The sequence below is a fragment of the Acomys russatus genome, chromosome 18 (assembly GCF_903995435.1).
Source record: "Acomys russatus chromosome 18, mAcoRus1.1, whole genome shotgun sequence".
NCBI lineage: Eukaryota > Metazoa > Chordata > Mammalia > Rodentia > Muridae > Acomys > Acomys russatus.
This window is the reverse complement of record NC_067154.1, coordinates 47,431,280-47,448,117: the sequence shown is the minus strand read 5'-3', so window position 1 is coordinate 47,448,117 and position 16,838 is coordinate 47,431,280. Positions and strand designations below refer to the sequence as shown.

The window sequence follows — 16,838 nt, the reverse complement described above, 5'->3', positions numbered from 1 at the left end:
TAGAAAGGACTTGCTATAATCTCTGATTTTTTTTCCCTTATAACCTTTGAAGACAAAGATTTCAATTGAAAAGCATGTTTTATAAACATAGTACTTTTAAACAAATTATGAAATAATGTTTTGTATCGTGTTTATTTTAAATAGCACCAAATAGCATACTAAAATAAAATAAACATTCTTCAAAAAAAGAAAGTATAAGGTTTTGTTCATTGTTATGTAACTAAGGATTCTTTTGCCAATTAGAAAAGGTGTAACTGACATTACATTCTAAATTAACTTTAAGAAATACACTAAGATCCTGCTTCTGGTTCTTCACTGCTTAATTGTTAAACTAATAGAGCCAAATGTAATAACTCTTGTCATTTTAGCTGATCATAATCTCATTTCGGTTTTTCAAAAATTAGGGTCAAATTATATTGTGCCTTCTGTATGTCTGTGTGTGTATCAAGTATCTCCTCTGCATTGAGACATGTGATGATGAAATACTGTATTTAAAATTTTTCCCATTGTTTCATTTCTAAGTATTGATATATATATATATTAATTTAAATTCCAATTTATTTCACATATTTAGGAATTTAGTCAAAACAAGCCTCATATTTATATTTATAGTCTCTCCATGCAATACTGAAATATTTTATGCATGAATATTTTACACACATTGATATGTTTATTCATAATGTGTGTTATATATGAATGTATCTATGTATGAATACATATTTTAGAAACTTTAAATAAGTTGCATAATATGGTAGTGGCGATGCAATTGATTGGAAGAATGGAATTATGCTCAATGAGCAATAGTAAATGTAGAACAAATTTTAGCAATTGTGGATTGTAGTTCTAGCAAGTTATACCTATCACATGTATCTTTGTGTGTGAAAAAGCAATGCTATGTTATGAATATATATATATGCAACCAAGTATATTAAACCTTAGCAAAGTCACCGGCACACTTACCCTTGACACTCGGATCTTGTAGTTTAAAGTCCACAATGATAAAGAAGTATGACAATAAATGTGATGCTGGGATGTGACTCTGCTGATGTAGAATAGTTTCAAAAACAACTCTATTTCAAATAAATTACTTGAAATATGTGTAATATGAGTTTCCTTTTTTATTATTGATTTATTTTTTATTATTTATTATTGATATTACATCTCGAATGTTAGCCCTTCCCCTGTTTCCTCCTATTCCTCCCTCCCTCCCACTTCCCCCTTCTCCCCTCCCATATGTCTGTGGTTGAGGGAGACCTCCTCCCCCTATTTATGCTCTTAGAATATCGAGTCTCTTCTTGGTAACTTGCTATCCTTCCTCTGAGTGCCGCCAGGCCTCCCCATCCAGGGGACGTGGTCAGAAAAGGGGCACCAGAGTTCGTGTGAGAGTCAGATCTCACTCTCCACTCAATGGTGGAGAATATGATGATCGTCGACTAGGTCATGGTAGGGGTTCGAAGGTTACTGCCTATATTCTCCTTGGCTGGTGCCTTAGTTTGAGGACGACCCCAGGACCCAGATCTGCCTGTCATAAAGTTCTTCTTGTAGGTTTCCAGGGCCCCTGTGGATCCTTCTATTTCCCCATTCTTCCATGCTACTCTCACCTAAAGTCTCAATAGGATGTCCTCTCCTCTGACCCACTTTCTTGGTAAGTAAAGTTTTTCATGGGATGTATCCATTGGACTACTGTTTTGATATAAGTGAGTATATACCGTTTGTCTCTTTTTGCTTCTGGGTGAACTCACTCATTATGATAATTTCTCGATCGATCCATTTGTCTACAAATTTCGAGAATTCCATGTTTTTAATAGCTGAGTAGTATTCCATAGTGTAAATGTACCACATTTCTTAGTCCATTCTTTACTGAGGGACACTTAGACTGTTTCCATGTTCTGGCTATTATGTATAAAGCAGCTATGAACATGGTTGAACATATGTCCCTATTGTATGGTAGGGCTTTTCTGGGTATATTCCAAGGAGTGGGATAGCTGGGTCTTGAGGAAGCCCTATTCCCATTTTTCTGAGAAAGCGCCAGACAGCTTTCCAAAGTAGTTGCACTAGTTTGCATTCCTACCAGCAATGAAGGGGTGTTCCTCTCTCTCCGTATCCTTACCAACATGTGGTATCATTTGAGTTTTGATCTTAGCCATTCAGATTGGTGTAAGATGGAATCTCAGTGTCATTTTGATTTGCATTTCTCTGATGACTAACGAGGACCAGCATTTCTTTAAGTGTCTCTCAGCCATTTGATATTCCTCTGTTGAGAATTCTCTGTTAAGTTCCAAGCCCCATTTTGCAATTGGGTTGTTTGGTTTTGTAGTGTTTAATTTCTTGAGTTCTTTATATATTTTGGATATTAGACTTTTGTCAGATGAAAGGTTGGTGAAGATCTTTTTCCAGTCTGTAGGCTGTCGCTTTGTTCTACTGACAGGGTCTCCTGCCTTACAGAAGCTTCTCAGCCTCATAAGGTCCTATTTATTAATTGTTGACCTTAAGGCCTGGGCTATTCGTTCAGGCAGTTGTCTCCTCTGCCTTTGTATCCCAGGCTCTTCCCCACCTTTTCCTCTAACTGAATTAATGTCTCTGGTTTTAAGTTGAGGTCTTTAATCCACTTGGACTTGAGTTTGGTGCATGGTGATAAATAGGGGTCTAATTGCATTTTTCTACTTGTAGACATCCAGTTAGACCAGTACCATTTGTTGAAGATGCTATCATTTTTCCATTGAATAGATTTGGCTTCTTTGTCAAAAATCAAGTGAGCAAATGTGTGTGGATTCATCTCTGGGTCTTCAATTCGATTCCATTGATCCACCAGCTGATTGCTTTGCCAGTACCAAGCTGTTTTAATTACTGTTGCTCTGTAGTACAGCTTGAGATCAGGTATAGAGATTCCTCCGGAGGATCTTTTATTGTATATGATTGTTTTTTGCTATTTTTGGCTTTTTATTGCTCCATATAAATTTGAGAATTGTTCTTTCAAAATCTTCAAATATTTTGTAGGTATTTTGATAGTGATTGCAATGAATCTGTAAATTGCTTTTGGTAAGATGGGCATTTTTACTATGTTGATTCTCCTGATCCATTAACAAGGTAAATCCCTCCATCTTCTGATGTCATCTTCAATCTCTTTCTTCGGAGGTTTAAAGTTTTTTTGAATAAGTCCTTCACTTGATTGGTTAGAGTTACTCTTAGATATTTTATTTTGTTTGTGGCTATCGTGAAAGAAATAGTTTTCCTAATTTCTTCCTCTGCCTGTTTGTCATTTATATTAAGAAAGCTACTGACTGTTTTGAGTTTATATTGTATCCTGCCAATTTGCTGAAAGTGTTTATCAGCCATAGGAGTTCTCTGGTGGAATTTGGGGGGTCACTTATATACACTATCATATCATCTGCAAATAGGGATAATTTGACTTCTTCCTTTCCTATTTGGATCCCCTTGATCTCCTTTTGATGTCTTATTGCTCTGGTTAGAACTTCAAGAACTATATTGAAGAGAAATGGAGAAAGTGGGCAGCCTTGTCTGGCCTCCAATTTTAGAGGGATTTCCTTGAGTATCTCTCATTTAATTTTATGTTGGCTATTGGTTTGCTGTATATAGCCTTTATTATGTTTAGATATGTGCCTTGTATTCCTGATCTCTCCAGAACTTTAAATATAAATGGGTGTTGGATTTTGTCAAATGCTTTTTCTGCATCTAAAGAGATGATCATGTGGTTTTTCTCTTTCATTTTGTTTATATGGTGGATTACATTGATGGATTTCCATATGTTAAACCATCCCTGCATCCTTGGAATGAAATCTGCCTGGTCATGGTGAATGATGTCGTTGATATGCTGTTGTATTTGCTTTGCAAGTATTTTGTTGAGTACTTTTGCATCAATGGTCATAAGAGAAATTGGTCTGAAATTCTCTTTCTTTGTTGGGTCATTGTGGGATTTATATATCAATGTGACTGTGGCCTCATAGAAGGAATTTGGTAATATTCCGTCCATTTCTATCTTTCAGAATTGCTTGAATAGTATCGGTATTAGCTACTCTTTGAAGGACTGGTAGAATTCTGTGCTGAAACCATCTGGCCCTGGGCTTATTTTGGTTGGGAGACTATCAGTCGTTGCTTCTATTTTTATAGGCGAAATAGTGCTATTTAATTTGTTTATCTGGTCTTGGTTCAATTTTGGCAAAGAGAATCGGTCGAGAAATTTGTCCATTTCCCTTAGATTTTCTAATTTTGTGGCATAAATGCCTTTAAAGTAAGTTCTTATGATTCTTTGTGTTTCTTCAGTGTCTGTTGTTCTGTCTCCCTTTTCATTTCTGATTTTGTTAATTTGGATAGTGTTTCTCTGTCTTTTAGTTAGATTGGCTAACGGTTTGTCTATCTTGTTAATTTTCTCAAAGACCCAGCTCTTGGTTTTGTTGATTCTTTGGATTGTTCTCTTTGTTTCTAATTTATTGATTTCAGCCCTGAGTTTGATTATTTCTAGGCATCTACTCCTCTTGGGTGTTTCTGCTTCTATTTTTTCTAGAGCTTCCAGATGTGTTATTAAGTTGTTTGTGTGGGATGTTTCCAGTTTCTTTTAAATGCACTTAGTGCTATGAATTTTCCTCTTAGCACTGCTTTCAATGTGTTCCACAAATTTGGGTATGTTGTTCCATTGTATTCATTGAATTTCAGGAAGTCTTTTATTTCTTCCCTTATTTCTTTCATGACCCATGTGTCATTAAGTAGAAAGTTGTTTAGTTTCCATGTGTTAGTATGCTTTTTGTTATTTCTGTTGTTGTTGAAGTCCAGCATTACACCATGGTGATCTGATAAGATACAAGGTATTATTTAAATCTTCTTGTATCTGTTGAGGTTCCTTCATGACCAACCATGTGATCAATTTTAGAGAACTGTCCATTGGGTGCTGAGAAAAGGGTATACTCCTTAGCGTTTGGATGGAAAGTTCTGTAGATATCTGTTAGATTCATTTGATTCATGACATTGGTTAATGGAGTTATTTCCCAGCTTAGTTTTTGATTAAAAGACCTATCCTTGAGTGAAAGTGGAGTGTTAAAGTCTCCCATTATTAATTTGTGGGTATCGATGTGTGGATCAAGCTTTGTTAATAACTCCTTTACAAATGTGGGACCCCTTGTATTAGGAGCATAGATGTTCAAAATCGTGATGTCTTCTTGGTTGACTTTACCTTTGATGAGTACAAAGTGTCCACCCTCATCCCTTTTGATTAATATTAGTTGAAAGTCTATTTTATTAGTTATTAGAATGGCTACCCCAGCTTGTTTCTTGTGACCATTTGCTTGGAATATTTTCCCCCAACCTTTTAGTCTGAGGCAATGTCTGTCCTTGTGGTTGAAATGTGTTTCTTGAATACAGAAGGATGATGAGTAATGTTTTGCATCCACTCCATTAGTCTGTGTCTTTTTATTAAAGAATTGAGACTATTGATGTTGAGAGATATTAATGACCAGTGATTGGTAAGTCCCTTCATTTTTGGTATTTGTAACAGTTGGGATTTGGTGAGGGTGTGATTTTGCGATGGTATAGTTTCCTATTTCCTATGAAGTTATGGTTGTAGTTTGACCTGTTGGGGTGGAGTTTTCCTTCTAGTAACTTCTGTAAAACTTTGTGGCTAGGTACTGTTTGAATTTGTTTTTGTCATGAAATATCTTGTTTTCTCCGTCAATGGTTATTGATAATTTCGCTGGATATAGTAGTCTTACCTGGTATCTGTGCTCTCTTAGGGTTTGCAGAGCCTCTGTCCAGCCCTTCTGACTTTCATGGTCTGTGCTGAGAAGTCAGGAGTAATTCTGATAGGTTTGCCTTCATATGTTACTCAGCCTTTTTCTCAGCCACTTTTATTATTTTTCCTTTTTCTGTATATTTTGTGTTGTTATTATTATGTGGCAGGAAGATTTTCTTTTGGGGACTATTCTATTTGGTGTTCTATAAGCCTCTTTTATGCTCATATGCATCTCCTTCTTCAAATTGGGGAAATTTTCTTCTATTCTTCTATTAAAGATATTTTCTGGACTGTGGAGTCAGTTGCCTTCTCTTTTTCAATCCCTATTGAAGAATTCTCCAGTTTTGTCTTTTCAAGTTGTCTTTTATTTCTTGAATGATCTGTGTCAGAACTTTTCAGATTTAGCATTTCCCTTGATAGTTGTTTCCAGTTCTGTGATTGTATCTTTAAGTTCCTATATTTGTTCTTCCATTTCTTGCAGTCTGTTAGGTAAGGCCACATCTGAGATGCTTGCTTTCTTCTCTGATGCATCTTGATCACGTTTTTCTTTTTTGTGTTCCTGTATCGCAGCATCCATTTTTATCTTCAAGTCTCGAACTGTTTTAAAGATTTCCTTCATCTGGTTATTTATATTTTTCTGAAATTCTTCAAGTGCCTCTTTATATGACTCTTTTCATTTTCCAGTCCTCTTGTTTGCCTCCTCCTACATTTGTTTACAGATTTTATTTGTTTCTTCCATTATCATCTTCTTTACTAAGGACTTGAGGTCATTTTCTTGACTATCCATTGCTGTTAGCTTCTCCAGGTTGTTTTCATGGGGATTGCTGGGATCTGGAGATGCCAAACTGTTTTGGTTTTTGTTAGTGTTCTTTTGCTGTCCTCTTGTCATTTTGGTGTCTCTGATGTTGGAAGATAGTTTGTAGTGACCTTCGCTGGTTGAGAGTGGATAGTTGATGACTGATTATAGGGCAGGTGCTCTTGCCTCTGGGGATCAGGGAGTATTTCTGTAGAACAGGCAGGTGATCCAGTTTCACTCCTGGTCATTTTCCTTAACACCGTGGGCTCCAGGCTGAGTCAGCCAAAGTAGGTTTCTGTTTGGACCCTTTCACTTTACAGCTGTAATTCAGATCAGCAGTTTTGGGACCTATAATAAGGTCGGCACACAAATGTTCTGATTGTGTAGGTTGATCCCTGCTGCCTGTCTTTCCTGTTGCCTTGTAGCCAAGACCCCAGGTAGATCAGATCTTCTGGGACGTAGCTGTCTTTTAGCTCTGTCTCTATACCCTGTAAAAGTGTCCAGCCTCTCCCAGAAGTATAAGCCTGGAGGGACCAAGATTGCTCTGGGTCAGCAATTCGACACTGCAAGCAAGACCCACGTCTCATCTCTCGATAACGTGAGAGTTCCTGTCTTGCTCGGGCCAGGTGCCCCAGCTAGGATCTCTCGTTTGGGGAGTGCAGGGCCAGTGCCTTGCAGCCTGGTGGGCAGCTAGAGACAATAGGGTTGCAGAGATCTGGGGGGCGCCCGAGGAACCTGCTCTTCCCACAGGGCTGTGAGGGTCCGCTAACACTCTAGGTCAGCAATTCGACACTGCAAGCAAGACTCATGTCTCCAGATAGGCCTGTGGAAGCAGTCCAAGCTGATTTCTAACTGCCACTGTTTGCAGGTTCAGTCTGTTGTGTCCAGTGTTAGGTTGGGCCCTGGATGGCCAGGGAGCTGGAGGCCCACTTTAGTTGTCTCTGTTGGGTCCTGCCACCTGTGTTTCCACTCAGTCTGGGCAGGTGATCTCCGCAGATAGGGTTGGTGTGGAAGGAGGGATCCTAGGGCAGATTCACCCTATTCACTGAGACTTCTCTGGCTGGGGGCTCCAGATAATCCCCTCCTCAAACAGCGAGTCTGTGTCTTATATGCCGGCTGCAGTTTGCATGTGGATTCCATTCCAGAGTTTGGGGAGTGCGTTTAGCACCTCCAGGATGTTGCTTGTCCAAGGAGGTAGGCCCACGGTTGGTCTGTGGAGTTTGGGGCCCCACTCACCTACAGTTCTCAAGATCCAGGAGTCTGTGGTTTCACTTACGTCCCTGGTCTCCTCGGAGTAGATCAGATACAGTACATATTGCTTGGCGCCATCTTGGAATCCCCTTGAGTTTCCTTTTTTAATTTTTAATTTATTATAATTTATTCAGATTACATCCATATTGTTATCCTCCCCTCCCCAACTTGTATCTTCCTATTCCCACCTTCCCTCCCCCTTCTGCACTATTCCCCTCCCCTAGACCTCAGAGACTACTACCCCACCACATAACCTTAGCCTATTGGGATAGCCCGCATCCCCTTCCTCTTGGAGCCCACCAGGCTTCCCCAACAAGGGGAACTGATCAAATTGGGGACATATGAATTCATGTCAGTGGCAGTCTCCACTCTCACCAAAACTGTGGAGAATGAGCTTTCATTAGCTATATCTGAACAAGGGCTCTAGATTCACTGCATGCAATGTCCTTGGTTTGTGCAACAGTTTATGCAAGTCCCCTGGGCCCAGATTCACTGCATTTGATGGTCTCTTAGTGGGGCTCCTGACTCATCCAGGTCCTTCTATCCCCCCATTCTTCTATGCTACTCTCACCTGGAGTCCAGCAGCTAATCCTAGCATCTGTCTTGATCCCATGCTGACAAGAGATATCTATGTTTGGCTAATATCCCCTTACAAGTGAGCATATACCATGTATATGTTTCTGGGTCAGGATTACTTCATTCAGGATGATGATTTCTAGTTCCATCCATTTGCCTGCAGATTTCAAGATTTCCTTGTTTTTGATATCTGAGTAATATTCCAATGTGTAAATGTGCCATACATTCTTTATCCATTCTTCAGTTGAGGAATATCTAGGTTGCTTCCAAATCTGGCTACTACAAATAAGGCTAATATGAACATAGTTGAGAAAATGTCCTTGTTAATTGGTGGAGCATCCTTTGGGTATATTCCCAGGAGTGGTATAGCTGAGTCTTGAGGTAACACCATTCCCAGTTTTCTAAGAAAGCACCAGATTGATTTCCAAATTGGTTGTACAAGTTTGCATGCCCAACAGCAATGGAGGAGTGTTCCCCCTTTCAACATACTCCACAGCATGTGCAGCCACTTAAATTTTTTATGTTAGCTATTGTCATAGGAGTAAGATTGAATCTCAGAGTCTTTTTGGTTTGCATTTTCCTAATGACTAAGGACATTGTACATTCCTTTAGGTGTTTCTTGTCCATTCTATATAAAGAGAATTCTCTTTAGCCTTCTATCTCATTTTTTAATTAGCTAATTTGATTTGGTGGTATTTAATTTCTTGAGTTCTTTATGTATTTTGGATATTACACCTTCATTTGATATAGCTATTAGTTTTCATACTCAAATTTATTCAGAAGAACTTTCTGGAAAGTTTGCATATCCAGTGAATCAAATAAATCCTCTTCACTGAGATTTGGCATTGTATGTATGTTACTCTCAGATATAAATAGTAGGGAACTCCTATTAATAAATTGGAAAAAAAGCATAACATCAGGCAAATAGCAATAGAGATAGATGTGGTGATATGATAATAGTTTACCATTCATTCTCTGTAAAAACAAAAGAAAACAAACAAACAAACAAAAACATTTTAACTGGGCAGCAGTGGCACATACCTTTAATCTCAGCCTTCTGGCAGGAGAGGCAAGCAGATCCCTGAACTCAAGGCCAGTCAGGTCTCAAAAGCAGACCCTGTGTTCAACTACCAAAAAATTCAATTAATTTAACCTGTAAATAGTAACATAAACTTTACTATTATGGTCATGTCACATCAAATTGTTTATTTTAAATGCTGCATAGTTTTGAAATTCTCACAAAATGAGTTTATTCATTTTGTTTAACATTTGTACCTAATACAATTGTTGTGAATGAATGAACGCGTTTCACATATAAACTTGCTTGCTTTTCTTATTTTCATTAACTCTGTGAAATGAGAGTAAAGTAAAGAAATTCATATTAGAACCTATAAGGCTTACATGAATGGCCTTTGCTGCATATTACAATCTTTTTTTTGGATAATGAAAAAAATGTTCTTTTGTGTGTGTACTAGCTTCATTTTGAATTTTACATTATGTGAAATACAAAGCATATTTTAAAATAGTACAGTTCTGCTTCCACTATTTATTTTCATATATGCACAAATAGTAGAATTGGGCATTTGTATGTTTACATAGGACTATAAGCTCATTAAGTCTTTGATTTGCTATGTTGGTAGTTACCGGAAGCATGTCTAGATCATAATATTTAAAGTTATCATATGTAACTTTTATAGAGTACTGTTTTAATTTCCAATTTTCAAAATGATAGAATATATTTGGCAGTTCTTACAATAAATAACTCCCCTTCTAAAGAATCAGTAATATGTTAAAAGAATTTTTTTTTAATTGAACTTAGTGATAGCGGGAGGGAGGGAGGAATGGGAGGATACAAATGACGGGATAAAAAAATCTGTTGTAATCTGAATAGATCAATAATAATAAAAAAAGAGCTACCACATGCTTCCTCTGTACAGAATGTCAAAGGAAAAGTGAGGAGTTGAATACCATAAGAGCAAAGCCAAGCCCTTAAAGCACATAAAAAGCAATGAAAATTTATATCAATGAATAATAATCCCATAGAATTTTGGTTTTATTTTATAGTGCTTTACTCACACCACGGACTGTAATTTGAGGAAGGGTTATTTCCTAAGTCAGGGCATTCTGTTACTTTCACCAGGCCTCGAAAAAATTGCTCTAAAGATCACTCTCCTCATAACCCACATGATAGCAATATGCTGCCAATGACCCACAAGGTCACTGAGTGAAACAGATCTCTTCCAATCAGACACTGCAGTCTTCAGATATTAAACTAACTAGTTGAGTTACTTACTAACCATTGTTTTATGCTTCCCATAGCTCTCACACATGCATTCTGGCACTTTGTCACTGGTGGGGAATGAATGCTGGTTAGGTTGGAACAGAAGAGACCAACTCCATTCTTGAGTGAGATGGGACAGCATCCTCTCAGTACTTCAAATTATGCATCAAATTATATAAGACACAGGAACCTCTCTTGGTAGTGGCTGGATTACAGATAAGAATGAGAAGAACCAGTCATATGCATGTACTAGTAATCTGTTCTGAGACACAAAAAAACTGGTGTAGACATAACAGTCTCTGAGTTACGCCCCAGAAGAGCTGTCCACTCCATCACTCTTGGACAAAATGAACAGCAGCTTCACGGGTTGGAGGGTCACCTTTCTTGACATTTTGAGTACTTTGAAGTTTTTGTTTATATTTCTGCATCTGCTTTGACCTTGAATGAAATTTGCTGAAAAGTTCATGAAATTTATACTGTGGAAATAAAGTTTCTAAAAAAGCCTTCTAAGAAGACATATACCATTCTCCTATTTAACTGGTTGTGATGAAACATTTTAAGAACACAAAGCATACCTTTCTGTATTGTCTCACCTCCAATAATGGGCTTCAGTTCATGTGGCATAATTGCAAATACTTTTGTTTTTCCTGCAGTTCTTGTTCTCATTCGAATAGCTTTATCTCTACATGGAACAGTTTTTGCTAAAATGCCATTGGGCCAAAATGTACCTCTGACCCACATCACCAAGTCAGCCACTTGTTCCAGTGAGGTCATCCAGTCAACATGGTACACTAGTTTTCTGTTAATAGTATCACCACATGTAGCTCTAATAAGTTGCTGGAATAAATTCTTGATATTCCTTTGCAACCACTGGTTTCCTTCTTGTAGTTCGAATAACTCATCCTTTAGAAGAAGCATTACCCTAAGTGGAATATTCTCATCCATGTTACCACCAAGTTGAGCTGAGACTTGGCAATGTTCAGGATCTGAGTCAGTCTTTGTAATTCAACAAGGCACCTAAAAAAAAAAAAAGGACTGCTTTATGTCTTGACCTAACCTCTCACACATTGTGCCCATGTTGTTCGACATTTTTGTCATTCCTTCTGCCAGGCTATCAGGAAGGGATTTGACTGCAATTGAAACATCCCTCATAGAGTTGCGAAGTGGATTTACAGAAATATCCATCCTGTGAGCAAAATCTCCTTTGCCTTTACTGTAAGCTTTGTTGTCAGGGAAATCATACACACCGTGCGCCAGAGCTGGGGATGTTTTCATCATCTCAGGCATCAGGAGTAATTACAAATAGGCATTAAAATCCCTTTTCCTCTTTTCTAAACAAATCTCCATCCATATTGTTAAAAGCCTTTTTACCAGGAAGCTTCAATATGCTCAACAGATTATTCAGACTGCTCAGTGATTCTCATGTGGAAGGCATGGAAGTTTTTCACACATCCTCAGTGTTTAAGTAGTTCTGGTGCACAGTAATGGCATCTAGTGTGTATGTCTTGCCATGATCATTACAAATACCAGTGTCTGAAATGTAGGCATAAAGTTGTGCAGAATCATCGGAAGACACATTTGAAAGGTCAACAAAAGACAAATTTATGCTACATGTGGGACCCCATGAAAAGATTCTCCATCTCCCTCATCTGACCCTCTGAAACTAAGATCTCTTAACATGTCAAGCTCAGCTACCATCCACAAGTAGAGCACATTCTGCCTAAAGAAATGATAAAATCTTTCATCCCACAACATTGACTCATACACCTTTCTCTGAATGCCATCAAAGATTTCTGGAGTTGGATCTTCATGATTCAAAGTATCTGCTAATTTTGCTACTAAATAGTCATTAGCGATAACTCTTGGAGATGCCTTTTCAGATAAATATGGCTCATAAATTCCAATAGCAGCTGCTCTTAGAAACCCTTTGGTTTGGTCGGTCTGCTGTTTTCCATCTCTCTGACAACTTGGTAAAACCTCTAGTTGCTGCTGAGCTGTAACGCAGTACCCTTCCACTGTCATGCAAAAGAATGGATGTGCTTGACATCCAGTTTGCAGGATGTAATCCATAAAAAAATTGTAGTGCAACATTGTCAACAAGAATGCTGCCCAAGGGGACTGTACAAAGTTTCTGGAAGTTGGCTGCAGGCTTCACAGTATTTATTTCTTTGCCTGACTATAACCACTGTATTCTTGTGTCACATACTTTCTTTATAAATAATAAACTATGTATTTTATTTCTGATAGTGTTAATATCATCACCAGCTGTATCTAAAGCTCTAAGGTACTGTAGCTCTTCTGCTGCCTTCTCTCTGACTGCTTCTAACTTGCCAATGTTGTCACTTAATTTAATAATGTTAGTAAAGGCCTCATAGTTGCAATCTGAATCATGGATCATCCATATGACATATTGATTAATATAATCAGGATCACTGCTTTGATTTGTTAATGGAAGACGAATGCCTCATTCAAGGATATCCATGACAAAGTATCGCATGATCTTGTTCTGGAAATCTCCACGATGTAGCAATATATAAAATAAAACCTCACACAAATCCCTTAGGAATCCTTGCTCATCTTTGGGAGAAGTGCACATCAGATCCTGGCAAATGTCCTGCTCCATTTCAATTTCAACTTCAAAAAATGTTTCTTCCAGATCCTCTGCTGTACCTTTTACTTGATCATCTTTCTCTGTTACTCTCTGCCGGGCCTTTCTGAATACTTGTAGGTGAATGCCAAAATCATCTACAGTGCGCATGTTAAATAAGGCTGCTAGTCGATTTCTTTTGCCCTAGTAGCAAACTTGAAGAGTGCATTTTGAAGAGTCTGCCTAATTTGAAGAAGAAATGATGCATCATCGCTCAATGTATAATACCAGTACTGGACATAATCCCTGAAGGAAACTGAATTACATTCAGATAGAGTGTGGCAAGAAAATCCATGTTCAGTGCTGGGACATGCTGAAGGGTTCAACTCAGTTCAACCAGGATGAGAAAGCAATGCCAACAGACATTGCTGGAGAGGCTCATCAATTATATTGGCACCTGTCAATCTTCTGTCAATCTTAATACTCCTGGCTTCTTGTTCCATTTCTTCTAAGCACGTAGGAACTCCAGATGATGTTGGAGGAAGAAATGAGTGTTCACATTGCTCTAGGTAATTTTCTGAGTTTATTTACCCATTCAGTAGAGTAACCACCAAATCCCCTCCCACAAAGCAGAGGATATAAAATGCCAAATAAAATATTACAAAGGGTCCAAAGGTTATAAGAAAACACAATGCCAAGGCTTTCTCATTCTCATATGGATGGACTGGCCTCTGTTAATATCACTACACTCCAGGGGAGTGAGGTCCTCCCTAGCCTCACTGCATGGCCTCAGGCATAGCAGCAGCGAAAACTGGCTAGGCCCAAAAGCAGCAACTGAGGCTTTACTGGGCTCAAGAGGCGTCCCCCTGGCCCAGTTGCTCTCGATGGACACACCTTCATCTTGGAAGAGTGACACAAGGTCCTTATTTTTTTAACCTATTCCTGGATAATGGCAAAGGACTGTACACAAATTTAACTTATTCCAAATAATAATAGTTCAAGCAATGCTGCATTAAACCAAGAAAATGAAACGTACGCCATAGTTTCATTTGTTTAAACACTCCATTATACTTGAGTTCAATCTATCATTCTTACATCATTGACTAGTCATTTGAACAGAGATGTACTGAGGACTTAGTCATGGTTCCATCATACAGATAAATTGTCATTTACTACCATATATATATATATATATATATATATATATGAATTTAAAAATATTAAATAATATTAAATATTAAATAAGCAGGAAGCAGTGAATTGAGATATTAATTGTTTTAAATGTTTTCCATTTCATATTTTAAAAATTACCTTTTATAATTTTGATCATCAAACTATTTGTGAATATTCTGAACATTTGATTAATGTCTCCCAGTTTCTGGCACATGGCAACCCTTACATACCCACCACTGGATATAGTAAACATTTAAAAGAAACTGAAATTTTTCTAGCTATGAGTACACTGATAAGAGGTCCAAATTGAGTCCCAATAGTAGCACCTGTTCTAAAAAACCATATCCTCAAACCACAAATTTTTCTTACAGTATCAGCAAGTATTAACTTTTTTTTCTTTCTTTTTTTTAGATTTATTTATAATTATGTATACAGTGCTCTGCCTGCATGTAAACCTGCATGCCAGAAGAGGGCACCAGGTCACATTATAGATGGTTGTGAGCCACCATGTGGCTGCTGGGAATTGAACTCAGGACCTTTGGAAGAACACTCAGTGCTCTTAACCTCTGAGCCATCTCTCCAGCCCCGAGTATCAACTTTCAAGTCCCATTATGTACCTGTATTTCCAAGGTCATATACCCAGCCCAGAAAGAAACTTGCAAATTCTGATAGAGCAAAGAGGGAAAGAGCCCATGTTACAATTTTTATCCTGCTACTGACACGCAACTGCCTGAACTCAGGAAGTGCCAACTTCAAATCAAGGTCTACAGTGCCTTATCACATAAGAGTGAACATTGAACATATATTTTCTAAATTCTGGACGTATTAAACCATATTTAATAAAGTTGACAATTTGTATTTTCTAATGGGTACTTGAAAAAAAATAGTTTTAACTTAAAATTTCAAAGGATAGAAATAAATTTAAAAAGCATGTATTTAGATCATGCAAAAAAGCATAATGATTCATTTAGTTGATAGTAAATACATCTTTACAATAGGAATTAGACATATTTCATAGTAGAAGTTATTTCTATGCTAATTAGGACTATAATAAAGATAGAAACGGAACTCCATTGTTTTTGTTTGTTTCAACTGGAAATATATCTCATGATTAAAATATTTGTCAACTTTGTAGATTATGATTCATTTATTTGAAAGAATGCAATCAGCTCATGAATTAACTTATGTCTCTCAAATTGCAAGACATAAACCATAAAAGAAAATCACATCGAATTGAATTTAAATGTGATTCAGTAGTTATTTGGTCTGAACACAGAGATGCTTACACTGTATGAAGCTGTAAGCTCTAGTTACTCCAGGTATTTCTTTTCCAATCAAAGGTTGCCTCTGGCTACTCTAATTAAGTTTGAAGTGCAACACAAACTGTTTCATTAACATTTTCTTTTGTTAGAAAATCCATCAAATGGAAGTGAAATTAAATAAACAAATGAATCTCCTCAGACTGTTTCCTCACATGGAAAGGACTGGGCAGCTCTCTGGATTCTTTCACAAAAACACAAAAGCACTTGTTCAGATGTAGAGACCTTTCTTAAACATCAATATGTACTTTTTACTCACACTGGTAAGACAGTTGATTATCTGTAAATCTAAGAAATTTAGTTTGGCACTTGAGAGATAGCTCTGCTCTTCCACAGATCCTGAGTTCAATTCCCAGGAACTACATAGTGGCTCATAACCATCTATACTGGGAATTGATTCTTTCTTATAGCCTGACATTGTACATGCAGATAGAGCACTGTATACATAAAATAAAGAAGCCTTTAAAGAATTTTAGCATGGATAAATAGCTACATTTTATGTAAGAAAGTTTGTCTCTGTTTTAAATGGTCATACACACACACACACACACACACACACACACACACACACAGGAGTTGTAATTATTGTGACTTAATACATTTGTAATTAATATGACCATGATTTGATCAACTAACAATTAACTTGTATACCTTATTTATCCTAAACAGCCTGAAATAGCGCTTTCAAATACAAGGAAATAAACCTTGCACTATAATTGAGTTGTATGTGTACAATACCTCATATTAGAGTAGAAATATATATAATTTTTAAAAGAATAATCTTACATTTAAATTGTATATGAATGTGTCTAAAATTTAACTTATTTTGCATCTATATACAATATTATATACCAGTGAATTAAAAATAATCTTGTGAGTAACAATAAAGGCCTTAATTTGAAGAGTAGATTCATTAATCTACTTTTTGTCCTATCATCCTTATATATTTCTATATTGCCTCTTTTCTTTTCAACCCTTATCTACAAACCTAAGAAAGAAAGATAAATGAAAGGTGAGACATCCCTGACTACAACCTTGTTTTCTCCTAAAAAAAAAAAAAAGACCAATAATAGCTTATCAATTAGTAGTCTATTTTTATTAGGAGAATATACGTC

The 16,838-nt window shown here is 37.2% G+C and overlaps 1 pseudogene; it reads right to left on the bottom strand.

Annotated features, from left to right (window-relative positions):
- Positions 1-10,976: 10,976 nt before the first annotated feature.
- Positions 10,977-13,806, bottom strand: LOC127202324 (sorting nexin-13-like; annotated as a pseudogene).
- Positions 13,807-16,838: the final 3,032 nt, after the last annotated feature.